Raw genomic sequence first — 14,796 nt, 5'->3', positions numbered from 1 at the left:
GGTCAGTGTGAAATGACATGTAAAATTCTTAAAGGGCATTCATCAGTATCAAAGGCTCTGCTTACAGATGAAAGGAATGATTCTTGAGTCCAGGAAAACAAAAAGAATATTTATTTAATGGATAGTCAAGGTCTTTTAAATGACAGTGTTTGTAGAAAATAACAACTTGTTCCTTGCACATAAAACACATTAGTGCTGCTGCAGAGAACAGGGATCAACTTCTGAGATGCCTCTAAAATGTTTTTTTCATTGGCAAAAAAACATTTGGGACTATATTTTCCCAGTTTTGTAATCAAACAGGCTGATTCCTGGGGGGAAAAGAAAGGAAAAAAGTAATCAAAGATGTATGTTTCCCTCTGGTAAAACCAAGGTAGAAAACCATAAAAAAACCAATAAGTAATTGTTGAGGGTTTTTAAATAAAGCCCTGTGTTGATTTAAGTAAATTTTGAATTTATGGATCAGCAGCGAGTAAGGAACTCCATATGATAAATATGATTACACTTTTCACATCAGTGACAAAACCAAAAGCATATAGGTATTGTTCTGTAAGAATGGAGTTGTTAGCACTCTCTTTCAATTCCAGTTTGGATAATTATTTTCTCCTTACTGAATTTCACCTGCAGTTCAAAGTAGATGCAACCTTCAATTCTATTATAAAATATTGTGTAAAATCACTATAGCCCCTAAAAATTCACCTTAGAGCTAGCTATGATTCCTGGGCCTGAAAAGCTTCTTGCATGGTGTACATTCTATTTGGAAAGAACTTTGTGATCCTGGTAAAGTGATATGTGTACATGAATATATAACATCACTTAATGTTCGGTAAAGTGTGAATTTCTAGCTAAAACAGTCAAATGATGTAAGATTAGCCAAACCTTTGATAGGAGGGAATGAATCAATACATTACTCTTTAGACCATTTTTCCTCTTCATTCACAGTTCTGTCAGTTACTTGATCAGAATAGTTTCTGTGACTGGAGATAGAAGAAAAGGAGAGAAGAAGGCTGACTAAAGAGAGAAATGCTGTTTTAGCTTAATCCTCAGCTGAAAGAGCTGTAACATTGATGAAGTCAGATTGTACCTCAATGGAGGAGCATATTCCTTCCATCACAAAAAACCATCCCTCCTTCATATCTCTCCTTCATGTCTCTTGTGTCTCAGTACAGGAATATTGCTCTTACAGCTGTACTTTCCTTTCTAATGTTAGACTGGCTCTTAATAAAATCAGGAGATCTCCAAAGAGCTGGGGCACTTACTCCACTGGTAAATGCATTAAGATGGGGAAAGAAGAAGGTAGAAAAATCAGACATGCATTTGGGGCTACTGATGGCAGGTATCACTTTGACTTTATTATTTATGCCAGTCCTTCTAAAAGCTTGTTGTCTTCCAAAATACACCTAAAGACTCATTAAGAAATAGAATTTGTAAGCAATGAAAAAAAATTACTTGTTTATTTTTTTCTTCTGTTCCAGTTATCATCTGGGAGAGATACTTGACTTAGTTTTCAAGCTTGAAAAATGTATTTTTAGATAAATGTCATTATTTTTCTCCCCATGTGTAAAATTTAGCATCAAGAGAGGTGCATGACTTTTGTCAGCAAAAAAAAAAAAAATTGCTATGTAATTTCCAGGTGCTTTGCATTGGTCTTTTTTATAGATTTCTATAATTTGAATATATTCTTTGAATTGAATACTTGGTTTTGAAATTAGGTAATATTAATGGGTTTTACCATCTTAATATTTTTCTTGTGGCATCTCTCAACAGTTTTTTTTCTAATGCTGTACCTACAACTATTACAAATTATTTGAAACTGTTGCCAACATGGCTTTAAAGACTGAAAATTATTACATAAGTTCTGGTGGTTAAGTCATAATGATACTTAGCTCCCTCAGCACAAAAATGTACATTTCTTAGCAAGTTACATTTTTTAAAAATCTTCAAGCCAAGAATCCAAAATAGGATACTGAGATCCAATTCCATTATCCACTTCATAAATATAAGTTTGAGATGATTATTGCTAGTTGATCAGTAACTGATCACTCACTGATCCTGTTGAGAATGTGAAGCTAATTTGCTTTTGCTTCTTTGCAAGTGAAGTACATATTTCTTCATCAATTTAGAAAATGCCAATACTTTATGGATTTTTTTTTTTTAATTTTATGATTTTTTTCCTCTTAAAAGGGTATAAATGACACTCCTTTACCCATTCCCTATTCAGATCTATTCACTACTGAGTTCAAAACCCTCAAAATCACACTTTTTAATGTACCTTAAAGGAGCAATTGAGATAATTTCTGATGACAAGTGTCTTATATCAGACATAGTGAATTCAACCAGCATTCCCCCAAATCAAGCTAAAGAAACCATAAAGATCAGGTTTGGTGGTAGGGTAGAAGATGTCTCAACAGTAAAAACAGTAATTCTAAAAATTTAATAGTTTCAAATGGCATATTTAATTTTCTATGCAATATATGTCACCTGTACAAATGTGTGTTAAAGAGGTGCTGTCATTAATCTAAAATTTGCTGGAAAAGTAGAATTTTTCTTTTTATACTGTACAACCTAGAGAATAATAATAATAAAAAAGAGTGACATCAAGTGCTTTTAATGTTCCAACTTGTCAGTAAATATTATAAATAAAATAAAGTCACTAGTTATATCCATAAAAATGAATGCCAGTTTCAAACCTAGATTATAAATTTGCATGAATATTATACAATTTGAGTAACAATTATAATGTCTATTTTTTTTCAGATATTTTGATATATGTTACCAACATGTCAGTTTCTAGATTTGGTCCAGGGATATGAAAAACAATTTTCAGAAGACCTTTCTCAATAGTTATAAAATTATAAAAAATCTCTGCCGCTATTTGCCTGTCCTAAATTTACATAATTTATGTCTGTGTAATTACGCCTTGGGATTAGGTGTCTTTAAAGGCATTAGCTATTGAAACAAGATGTTTCCATTATTTTTCCTTTGTAGGATTTCCCTTTTTAATGATAAATTTGTTTGCTTTCACATCTTTGTGTCATTATGACTACATGCAGTGATTTCTAAAATGGCAATTTGAGAGGTGCCAAAGGCAAGGATTGTCTCATGGGAAAAGCCCCATAAGATAGTGAGTACTGAGACAAGGAGTGGAAGGACAGAGTGGAAGGCTCTATCTCCAGTCTTGTTCTTGTTTAATTACTTATTTAGGAATTGTCCTCTGGATATGATTAATACAATCAATAAACTGACTGTCTCTAATAATACCTGATATATGTCCATACATTCATTTTATAGATAATTTCAAACATGTTTCCTTTCTGACCTCAATTTTACATGCATTGCAAAAATTTCTCTCTCATTTAATTAATTTTGATCATCAATTTGATAATCCAATAAATTTGATTGTCTAATTTCTTCAATGAAGATTAAGAATGATTGACCCCAAAATCTGTGTACTGCATGCTTTACAGAAAAGAAACCTAATTTCCAAAAAAATAGATTTGTATTTTAGAATACTGTCTGAAGGACTGCTGTATTTCTGCAAAACTTATATCCTTCTAGTGCATCCAAAAGTTCATCTTTGTGCTTTCATAAAGACATTGAGATTTTATTAAAAAAAATACCCACTAGAGAGCAACATGTATAATTTACACTATTAGTCTACAGTAATTATATAAAACTTGCCTTATCTATATTAACTATTTATAAAACATCTTATCTTGTATTTATTTTTAAAAAATGGTTTCAAAGATCACATTAGAAGACAAAGCTTGGAGTGAAACACTTACCAAAAAAGCTCACTATAAAAACCTTTTGTAGCTTTATAAATTAAAGTCCTCAAGACCCCAAATCTTCCTGCATTGTATTACCATCAAAGATAGTGACATCTATAGTTTTCTTCTCATAAGAACAAAGTGACCTACTGCTACTTCTTTTTGCCTTCATAGGCTTTTTTTTTTGTAAACTATATGGTAAAGGAGGGCTAGCCTTTTATATTACTTGGCATGCTCCTTAAAAAGATGAAGATGATACACATCAGAATAGGGACACTGACAGATGAATTGCAGCAGTGGTGTCTTTAGCAAGCTGGATCAACTTGGCTGCAAATTTGCCTGAATCAGCAACTTTAATAATTGTAGTTTCTGGGGTAAACAATGAAATATCAGATGCTCATATTTATATTCTGATATCCTGGTTAGCTAAGCCTCCCTCCCCTCCCCTCCCCTCTCCTCCCCTCCCCTCCCCTCTCCTCCCCTCCCCTCCCCTCCCCTCCCCTCCCCTCCCCTCCCCTCCCCTCCCCTCCCCTCCCCTCCCCTCCCCTCCCCTCCCCTCCCCTCCCCTCCCCTCCCCTCCCCTCCCCTCCCCTCCCCTCCCCTCCCCTCCCTTTTAAAATTAAAAACAATTTGATGATTTGGGTTCCCAGTATTTTGGTAACAAGGCACTAGCTTTGAATTTCCAGAAGGATTTCTGTTCTTCATGCCCCATTTATGGCAATTTTTTTTCTTGTGTCACATTATCCTTGATTTGAAAGGACATTTTTCTCTTTTTGATACAGTGCCTCTTGATATGTCTGCAGAGAGCAATCATATCAAACCTTGGACTTTTGGCAGGCTAAAACTCTGGTTTTTCTCTCCCACAGTATCTATTTCTCTGTGATATCTACAGCTTTTTCTCTATCTGTAGCAGGAATGATCAGAAAATGTGTGAAATTTGAAAGCCCTTTGAACCTCCTGTGGTCACAGAAATGCTTTCTCTCTGCAGAGGTTGAGAAGCCCTTGCCAAACTTGCTCAGAGGGATCTTGGTCTCTCTGAGTGTGGTGTGGGGTGCTGTGGTGCTGAACAAGGTAGGAACTCTGCCATAGTCCCACATTAAAAAAAAAAAAAATCTTCTCTTACACCTGTGATGTAATAACTAATACATTTGGATGTTCATAATCTGGCTCAAGTGCACAGTAAAATGTGGTTTAGTTTATCACCTCACTATTCTGAGTATTCTGAACTGAAATCCTGCTAGTGTGGGAGCATCCTGATGCCTGTTTATTTTTGTGTACCTAAATTTTTGAGTTATAATTTGTCAGAAAATGTGAGTTTTAGAATGTAAGTAGAAGATAAGTAGGCGTGATTAATTTCCATTCTTGTACTGAGCATATTTCTTTTACAGTTTCAGAAACCTGAGCTGCTTATGTTCAGGATATATTTTAAATGGGTTATTCAAGTAGCAATGTGGGTGGAAAATAAGGTCTCAAGGAAGTCAGCCAATGAAGACTGCTGCTCAAAGGCAGAAATCTGATTTAACATGTAGAGATAGAGATCTTTAGAAAGATATCTTTGAAATAATTTTCAATGTAATATGAAAAGAATTTAACAAGCCAAATTTATGCAAATTGCATGTTATGCCACTGTGTGTAATGTATATGTTGCACTGTTGAAGACTATGGTTTCACCACTGCACTGAAAATTTTGTAACTGATTAGAGTGAGATGAAGATCTTTTCAGTAGTCCAATCTAAGCTCATTTGCAGCTATTGTGAGACAATAGATGCTCTCATGCTTTCATTATTTTATAACTCTCATCATGAGAGTGTGACCAAAGCATTTGAAACTTATATGCTTATCCAAAGAAAATGCAGGGTGGGATTCTGGATAAATTCAGTGAATACAATGCAGATTTGTTATGTATCTGTGTAAAAACACTTAAAAATATTGGTAAACAAATATATCTGAATTCAGTCTAATTTTTAGACTAGCATAGATCATGTAAATATTTTCAAAATTATTCCTTAAAATATTTATTTGTAAAAATTAACATTAAAATAGAATAACATTTATGAAATATTCTTGGTTTCCCTTTTTTTTTTAATCTTGTAAGTTAACAGTGAAAAAATGGGAAAAACACCTCTGTCTTTATAATCTCCACTCAAGTTTTTGAGATTGCTTTGACTGCTTAAAAAAGAAAATTAAAATAGGCAATTAGATGATCTACATTTATTTATTTATTTATTTATTTATTTATTTATATCAAAGCTTTATGATATTTCATTAAGGAAATAAGGCATTGAGGCCACTTTATGAAGCATTCAAAAATTTAGCATGAAATAAAGTCAAAACTGTACCCACTTAAATGCTAACGTAAGGTTTTGATTATGTGTAATAACAGCTGCACTGGAAGATGGCCTCATTTTAGCTGATTTAAAATAGGATCTATAAAGAGAAAAGATTCATAACAATGTTTACTACTCTATTTTCTTCTGGTTTTTTTTTTTTTTAGAAAACCAATTACTTAATTTTATAAGACTTTGCAGGATATATAAAACTCTCACCAACAACTGATATTTTCTTCTTCCATTTAAGAAATGAGCTGTACTTCAGAAATAATAATAATGATAATGACAAAAAATGTCAAGAAATTTGGTGCAATGGGGCTTTTTTATTTTTTATTTTATTTTTTTTTTTTTGTAGCAAAACCAATTTGGACATGTGTAAGCAAAATGCACAAACCTAAAGAAAATAAACTTTTGAAAACCAGATATATTACAGAATGGGAAGGTTGGAAAGGACACAGTGGGTGAGTCTGGTCCAGCCTCCCTGCTCAAGCAGGGTATCCCAGAGCACAAGGCACAGCACTGCATCCAGCTGGTTCTTGAATATCTCCAGTGAGGGAGGCTCCACCACATCTCTGGACAATCTGTTCCAGTGCTCACTCACCCACACAGTAGAGAAGTTCTTCCTCATGTTCAGGTGGAACTTTCTGTGCATCAGTTCCTGCCCATTGCCTCTTGTCCTATTGCTCAGCACCACCGAGCAGAACCTGTTCCATCCTCCTGTCAGCCTCTCTTCAGGCACCAACGAGGTCCCCCCTGAGCTGTCTCCTCTTGAGGCTGAACAGGCACAGCTCCCTCCTCAGCCTTCCCTGATAAGAGAGATGCTCCTGTCCTCCAGTCATCCTTGCTGCCCTCCACTGGACCCAGATAAAGAATGAATGATTTAATGGAAAAGGAAATAAAGGGCTGTCACCCTGATTCTTAAGACTTCCTAAAGCCTTCTGAGTTTACATTCCTTTGGAGAACTTTCCCACAAAATTTCTGTAAACAACGTATTGTTTACATTCTTTTATGGGGGTGGAGAGCACTTGATGTACTGGTGGTTTGTCCAATGTCTTTGGAGAGGTGGCCCATTCACTCTCCAATCCAATGTCACCCTTGGGAAGATATAAAAGACAGAGTCAGATAATAAACATCCCTTTTTTACCTTGCAAGCAGCAGGTGGTCTGCGTTGTGCTTTCACGTGTCCCACAGCGACAAGGGCTATAATGGCTATGTGAAAAATGCTTTAATGATGTATTAGCAAATGAGAAAATAAGACTTTTAATTTACATTACATTAAAATGAATCAGTGTATAAAAACACATGATTTTGAAGAGTACAAAAATATTGATTTCAGCTGTCCGGTTAACCTTGTTTATCACGGGCATACTGTAATATCAGCCAATAACTGTGGAATTCATGATACTTTATTCTTCTATTCTTCATATTTATTTGGATATAACTTTTGAAAGTGAAATCATAAATGTTTCCTTAACTTGCAAAAAGACATTTATTTGTTTTTTATTCAGTAACTATGCTGCCATTAAAACAATAAAAAGGCCAGTATCTGCAAGGTATAGATAAGTATGTACAATAAGGCATACACAATGAATTATAACTTACTAATCATATACCTAACCTCTTTTTAGGATAAAGTTTTGATAAAAACAGAGCCAAAGTAAAGACAAAGTATATGATGCACAGGTGAACTCAATACAGAAAAAAGAAATAATCCCAAAACAATTGTACCTGAAGATGCTAGAATGAAATAACATAAAAAGTATTGCTTAATAAAAAAGTGAAGTATCATGTAAGCAAGAGAACATAGACTTTATTACCTGTATATTTTTGTAGCAGGATTACTTGAAAGATACAGTTGCTATTGATCTATTTATGTCAGAAAATGTAACATCACTTATCTATTCTAGATAAATTTAATCTCCTTTATTTTAGGAGTTGAGGGTTTGGAGTGAGTGGTCCAGAGGACTAACTTGCTCAGTATTTTTATTCTGACCTTAAGGAAGGATATTGTTTATTGTATCTGTAGCAACAGAAAAAAAAATTCTTGGTTGTTTAATTTAGAAAAAAATTTTGTATTTTCCTTTCCATTTCTCTAGGTCTTAAACTCCTGCAGGATAGAAGTCTCTTAGCCTTACTACTGCAGTTTTGTATATATTCCAAAACAAAGATTGATTACACTTTTAAGAATTCTGAATGTTGATTAGAGATATGTTATTTTTAGATCTCTAAGATTCTGGCCTCAGTAGCTTCAAGGAACAGTGAATTCTATTCTGCTATGTGGAAGAAAAGGTAATTATTATGTATTTAGCATTCTTTAATTGAATTATTTCATACCTGTTTATTACAAGAAATGGAGATGAGAAGCTCCCAACCATTTCCAGACTATCAGTACATGTGTTTTTTTATTCTGATGTCCTTACATTAAAACAAAGAATAAAATTTTTGTATCACCTTTTTAAGTAAAATGATTCCAACCTTACTGAGCATTTTTCCACCCCTTTGTTAATTTCTCTAGAATTTTTTTTCAGAGATTTGAGCTTCCTTTTCTGAACCTCTGCCTGTTTGACACTTCCTTTGAAGCCCTGTGATCAATGCTGCACATAATATTCTGGAGGAGGTGACATGTTAGATGGATATGTGGTAATTTCTTGACTGTGATGGCACATTGAGCGATTGATGTTTTTTATTTCCTCCTTTTCTCTCTCTTCATTGTCAGTAAGTTTGGAAGTCACATCTCTGTACACAAGTACCACACAGAAATTGAAAGGAGATATGATCACTCTTTTTATTCTCTTCCTTTGTATCATTGTTGAATTCTATTACTGCTGTCTTCAAAGTTTTCTGGCTCAGAAAGTAATATCCTCTTCTTTGATAAGTGATTTGGTGTGGGGAGAAATACTTGGATGGTGGCTGGGGTAAGGGCTTGTGCTGCTTTCCACTGAAAAAGCCATGCCTCTCAAGGCATCAGAGCTACCCTGGGAGCTGGCGAGGACAGATGCCAGGAAAGCCTCCGACTGCAGTCACTTTTAGACCCTTTAGAGGTTTAACCTGCACGCAGCAGGTTGGTGTGACAGTCTCTAGTCCTCTCATGGCAGGGGGTTTACTACTAGAGGATATTCATGGTCATTTCCAACACAACCCATTCTATGATTTGAGGGAAAAAGGAGTTTTCCCTTTTATCAGAGTTTTTTGCTTTGTTGTGTTATATATTCTCTGGCTTCAGGGAACATTGGGGGGTTTAATCAGAAAGTTACATTTTGTTGCAGAATTGTTAAGCATAGGCAGTATCCTTCATCACTTCAGCCTTCCTCCTCTGCTGTGTTTTCATTTTAAAGGCTTTTGATCTTTTTTATTAAGGGCTCCATTCTTTGGTCAGATGCTGAGGCATAATTTGTGCAGTGAGGGGTGTTTGATTTGGGTGGGACACTGAAGAGTTTCACACCATCTGTGTAAGAGATGTACTTCTGATTAACTTGGTGGAAGTAGCCTTATAGGAGCAGTGCTTTGTACTCTGAGTTCCTGAGTGTGTGTGGAAGGGGAAGAGGAAAAAGAGGAATGGGTGAAGGAAAGCTATAAGGAAAGAAAGGATGTGGAGTGAATGTGAACATAACTGCATCCTTAAAGAGGGGTGTTTGCTGTATTTAGAGGGTATGGCCTTAGACAGGAGTGCAGACTCCAAGCCTGTTCATTAATTTTGCTTCAAGTAGTTAGAACATAAACAAAAATTTATCCCTCAGTGTAGCCTGTGTTCTAGGCTGCAGAATACCTTTTCCACTGTCTAATCCACTTACTTTACAAACATTATATGAAGCTGGCTTCCAGCTATGTGCTGTCATTTTTGTGGGTTTTCAGACTCTTTCTCCCTATACTTTTTAAGTTGAATTATAGGAAATTAAGTCAGAGATATATACCTCATTAAAATGAACAAACAAGAAAAATTAGATATTTCAGTGCTGTGGAATTTCAATCTCTCTTAGATTTGGATCTAAAATCTCAGATATAAAGGCTTTCCCTAATAACAAATCCTACATTAATAGTCATAATCAGAAGAAAACATCATAGAAAATTGTCAAAATGCCTGAAAAATGTCCAAATTTCTCTTCCATTTCACACTTAACCTACAAACTTGGCTGTTACCTAAAAATGAAGTGTAAATTTTTGGGCTGTTATACAGGTTCTTTCAATTAATTTCTTCACTCCTCTCTCATGTTTTATTGTATAAGTGAACTTGGAAAATACATTTCTTTTTCTTTTTGATATTATTATTTTAACTTTTTTTTCTTTTTGAAGTACTAAATTCTAAAAATCAAATCTTCTGTAAGTGTTGGTAATGCGACAGTGGAGCAGAGAGACATTGCTTCTTCCCAGGTTTTGCTTTCATAATGAACTAAGTCATATGAAGTGTGGAATCTGAGATAAGGCATAAAATTTTTAAATGGTGCCAGCTGGAATAGCTCCATTAAAATCAATGGAAAGACACCAGTTTTCACCACCAGCTTGTAACTCACTCCCAGGGGAAATAAAATGGCTGATATAAATGTTTCAGTCATGAGCCTCTTAGAGTGAACAATTGACATGGCAAGGGCAGATGCTGGTATTCAAAACTGAAGATAATTTGGGATATTATACTCTGGATGTGATAGAATCTGTTAGTTTTCTCTCTATCACCCAGTATCGCTTTGAACCCGACTCATATTTGAGCTTTTTAGAAAGTAGCTGAATAATATGAAATTTCTTAGGGCTGTGGAGTAAACTGTGGGCTGCTGCACAGCATTAGGAGGCATTCTTGCTTTTTAAAAAGACTTAAGCAGGGAAGGGGAAAATCAAATCTTTCCCCCTTCATTCCTCACAGGACACATACTGAATTGTACTACCGAGTCGTTTGCAGCAATATGAGTATTGACAGACACTGTTACTACTAAATTCAGTAAAACCTAATTTATGCTGATATATATGCATGTAATTTTTGTCTTTTACTGTAAGGTGGGTGTGGGATGCCATTTTCTAAACTGAATGTGGCAATAGCAGCAGCTAAATGCATGTGTGAGGATTCATGGATGGGCTTGGCAAGAAGGGGAAGCAGTTATGTGTTTTTCAAGAACCACTTTCAGATTTTGTGAATTCCTACTGTGAGCTCAGGAAGCCCCCAGACAAGAAAAATCTAGACTAAGAAGCAGAAACACAGATGATTTATCTATTTTAACTTTACTGTTTAATAACATTATGAGAATGGAGAAAAAGAAGCCAATAAGAGGCAAAGCAGAAAGGTCCCTTCTCTGGGAAACAGTGACAGACTTTTATGAATCCTGTTTCTACAAGATGTGAAAGCATTTCATTTCATGGACAGCCTGGTTTCCCCATTTGCATTACCCTTGGATCAGTGCACAAGCAAGTTTCTCACTGCAAGTTTTACTAATGAGGTTATTGTTAAGCAAGAAAGCTCAACTGCTTTCCTTCCAAATGAAAAAGGGAACATTTCCATGGACTGAGATTTGCCCTCTAGCTAGGCTCCTGAAATCCCACCAAGTTAAAACTTATCCTCTACCCATTTTAACTATTACAGTGACCAGGAATGGACTTTAAGCAGTTTCAAAATATGCTACATTAACTTTAATGTGTGCTAAGAATTTTAATTTTAATTCTCTGCCTTTCAATACAGCTGTGCTTTTCCCTCTGATGAAGGTTTTCTGCTGAGGAGAATACTCACACTAGAACAATAATGATCTTATTTTTCCTGAATTCTTAAATTATTCAGCTCACAAGTTAGATCATAAGATATTTCAGGCTGGAAAGGATCTCAGGAGACATCCTCATGCAATTTCCTACTCAAAGCACTATCAGCTGTGAGGTGAGAGCAGGTTACTCAGGGCTTTATCCAACCAACTCTTGAAAACAGTATTAAAAATTGTAAGAACAGAATTGAAATTGTAAGAACTTGTAAGTTCTTGAAATCAGAGAAATTATCAATCCACAATTATTAGATTTAAAATATTAGAAGGTGCCTTTTTGATTATTCATTTTGGTACCTTTTTATGGCTTATTGTTATTAAATTTTTCTGAGTTTTTTAATCTGCTGCCTCCGAGCGACTCCTGAGGCAACAAATTTCAGAAGTTCACTTGCTACTGTACAAAAATATTTTCTTTTAAAAACTTGTACCTGATATGATAAACTCATTAAGAGCTAGCTGTTTCTCTTTGGGCTTATTCAATAAATAGCTCTGAGTTCACTCATCCTTGTGATTTTACAGACCTTCAAACACCCCATCATTCTTCTCTCTTTGCATCAACAAAACCAGTCTTTCTCATCTATCTCTGTTAAAGTTATTACTCCTTCTCCATACCTTCTTAGCTCCATTATGTTTTTCTTGAGGTGCAGGAGTGCCCACAGTACTAAAGATGTTGGTGTGGAAGAAGCTTCTTAGCCATCCCTTGATGCCTGAAGTCTGCCAGAGACAGTTGTGTAAACCATAGCTTTTAAATTATATGGTAATGGAACTGAAAGAAACTGTACAGCTGTGGTGTCAGTAAAAAAGGAAATTCTCTGTTGATCTTAATGGTGGACATTCAGTTTATCTGGATGTCTTGCTTTTTGAGCTGTGTTTTTTCCTTGCTCTCATCCACTGCATCATTGAGTGTAGTTGTATTGTGATGACTAATGAGTTTATAAATGCCTACCGAAGTAAGTAATTAGTATTTGTGATGCTGTTACAGTAAGAGTAAGGCAAAAGCATGAGAAAAAAATGGAACCAATAAAAGGTTTTTATAGATTTCTGGACATCTGAGGATTACTCAGAAATCCACATTCACTGTTTACCTGGACTGCAAACCTAGCTGGGGTATGCTCATTAAACTCTTACACTTGTTTCTGTTCTGGCACAGGAGGATGTAGGCTAGGAGATATGGATGGTGCTTGCTTCAGTGTGGCAGGAGACTGGAAGAGGCTCTTAAGTCTGCTAGAAAAATGTTCCTGCATGTCTTGTTCATGCTGCTCAGTTATGTGGCCAGAAGACATTCCTCATAAGAGAAAAAGGTTAGTACACCTACTTGAAATTGCTAATTTAACTAGCAGTCAGAAATTTTCTGTTTCTTCTCATTCCTTAAGTCACCCAGACAGTTTCCAAAAACTCAGCGAAATGGCTTTTTCTCTGACACCATCTCTGAGAGGTACTAGTCCTGGCTTTCAAGATTCATATCACCTCATCAAATAAATTCCTGTGCTACAATAGCTGAACAAAAGTTAAAGGAAATGAAATAATAGGTAAAAGAAGTTTTGAAAGTTTGAAGCCAGATTTGATTAATGCAAGTAATACAAGTTTCCTCTGAAAGCAGTGACTTATTTTAACTGGAACTGTAAAATATATTTTTAAAAATATAAACTGTCATGTTACATGAAACTTTATTTCCTGATACCAGCAATGATTTTATTGACAACTGTTCAAAGAGGTTTTATTTTTAATAACATGCTCAGTCATCACACGGCCATTCACTGGAAAGGGTGACTAATTTTTTATAATGGCTCACATTTGTTTTTGCTCAATGATGAAAATAATGAATTGTTTTCATGAAAGATTTGTGTCAAAATATGTGTTGTGGAAGCAGAAATGTTTCTTATTCAGAAACAGTTTTCCTCTCAGAAAACTTTAGAAACTTTGAAAATTTTCCAGTCAGAAACTTTCCAGAACATGCTACTTTGATTAAAAAAAAAAAATATTAATCATAAGAACAACATGAAGTCTTCTAGTGTCACCAAGTCTATAGTCACAGACAAAGTCAAAAACATTCTGAACAAATTCATTACTACATAAAGGTCGTCTAGACTAACACTGGAAATTAAGGAGCTGGATCATCCTTTCTTGGATGTTTTGCTATGATTTTCTTCAAATTAGATAAGATATGATTCAGTATTCATTAGTGCCTATTTAACAAACATTTGGTTACAGTATTTACTTATGAAATTTGCTAAAGGGAAGCCTTTAGAGATGCAATATCTCACTTTCATTTCAGTCCTGAGGGATAGGAAGAAACTCTTGCATAGTAACTATCATTTTCATAAAGTTAACAAACTCACACTGCTTGTACATAATAATTGTGCATTAAATGTGAAAATATGCAGTAGGAGATTACAAACTGTTAAAACAATGACAAGATGCCTGTGAGAAAAGTACAATTCATTTTTCTAAGCAACATTTTCAAGTTACTCTTTACTTCTTCTTTTAAATGAGTTATGAAATAGTAACATCACAGAGACTGTTGAATGTTATGATATATTAGCAGATTACAAAAATGAGGAAACATCCTCTTTGTTCCTGCATTTAGAGTACGTTTTTATCACTGTTCTAATTATTCCCTATGTGTGGTAGATACTTTTAAGAAGACATTTTAAGCACAAAGTTTAAGTAATATTATTTTAGTAAGAGTAATGAGAAGAGCTTAGAATTTTGACTCAGTTCTACTGTGATTCTATTTCAAAGTCAAAATAAATTCAGAAACTGCTTCAACATATTTGGACTTTATGCACTAGGGGCAAAGGTTTCATGCCAAACTTCAATTAGCCTTATCTTAATCCCATCATAATATTGTCAGTCTCTAAGTGCATCCAAAGTATCATTGCACAGGCTGGAACAGCTAGAGCAAAGTGGCACTCTGGCATGTCTCTGCCATCAAGTCTTCACAAAAATGTCATTGCCACAAAGCGGATG

General features: G+C 35.0%; 1 long non-coding RNA gene across 6 annotated transcripts in view; it reads left to right on the top strand.

Annotated features, from left to right (window-relative positions):
- The window catches only part of LOC110473747 (uncharacterized), a 125,063-nt gene that overhangs the window by 20,154 nt on the left and 90,113 nt on the right, over nucleotides 1–14,796 (top strand). For 3 of the 6 annotated variants that reach the window (XR_014955130.1, XR_014955134.1, XR_014955129.1), the window contains exon 1: nucleotides 4,376–13,127. This is a non-coding gene — a long non-coding RNA (uncharacterized LOC110473747). Of the gene's footprint in view, nucleotides 1–4,375; nucleotides 13,128–14,796 lie in introns of those variants that run through there. The other 3 variants (XR_014955132.1, XR_014955133.1, XR_014955131.1) reach the window with 3 other exon arrangements.

Source organism: Lonchura striata, chromosome 4, assembly GCF_050655825.1.
Source record: "Lonchura striata isolate lonStrDom1 chromosome 4, ASM5065582v1, whole genome shotgun sequence".
NCBI classification, from domain to species: Eukaryota; Metazoa; Chordata; class Aves; order Passeriformes; family Estrildidae; genus Lonchura; species Lonchura striata.
Note: the sequence above shows the minus strand (reverse complement) of the source record. Positions and strands in the feature narration are given on the sequence as shown.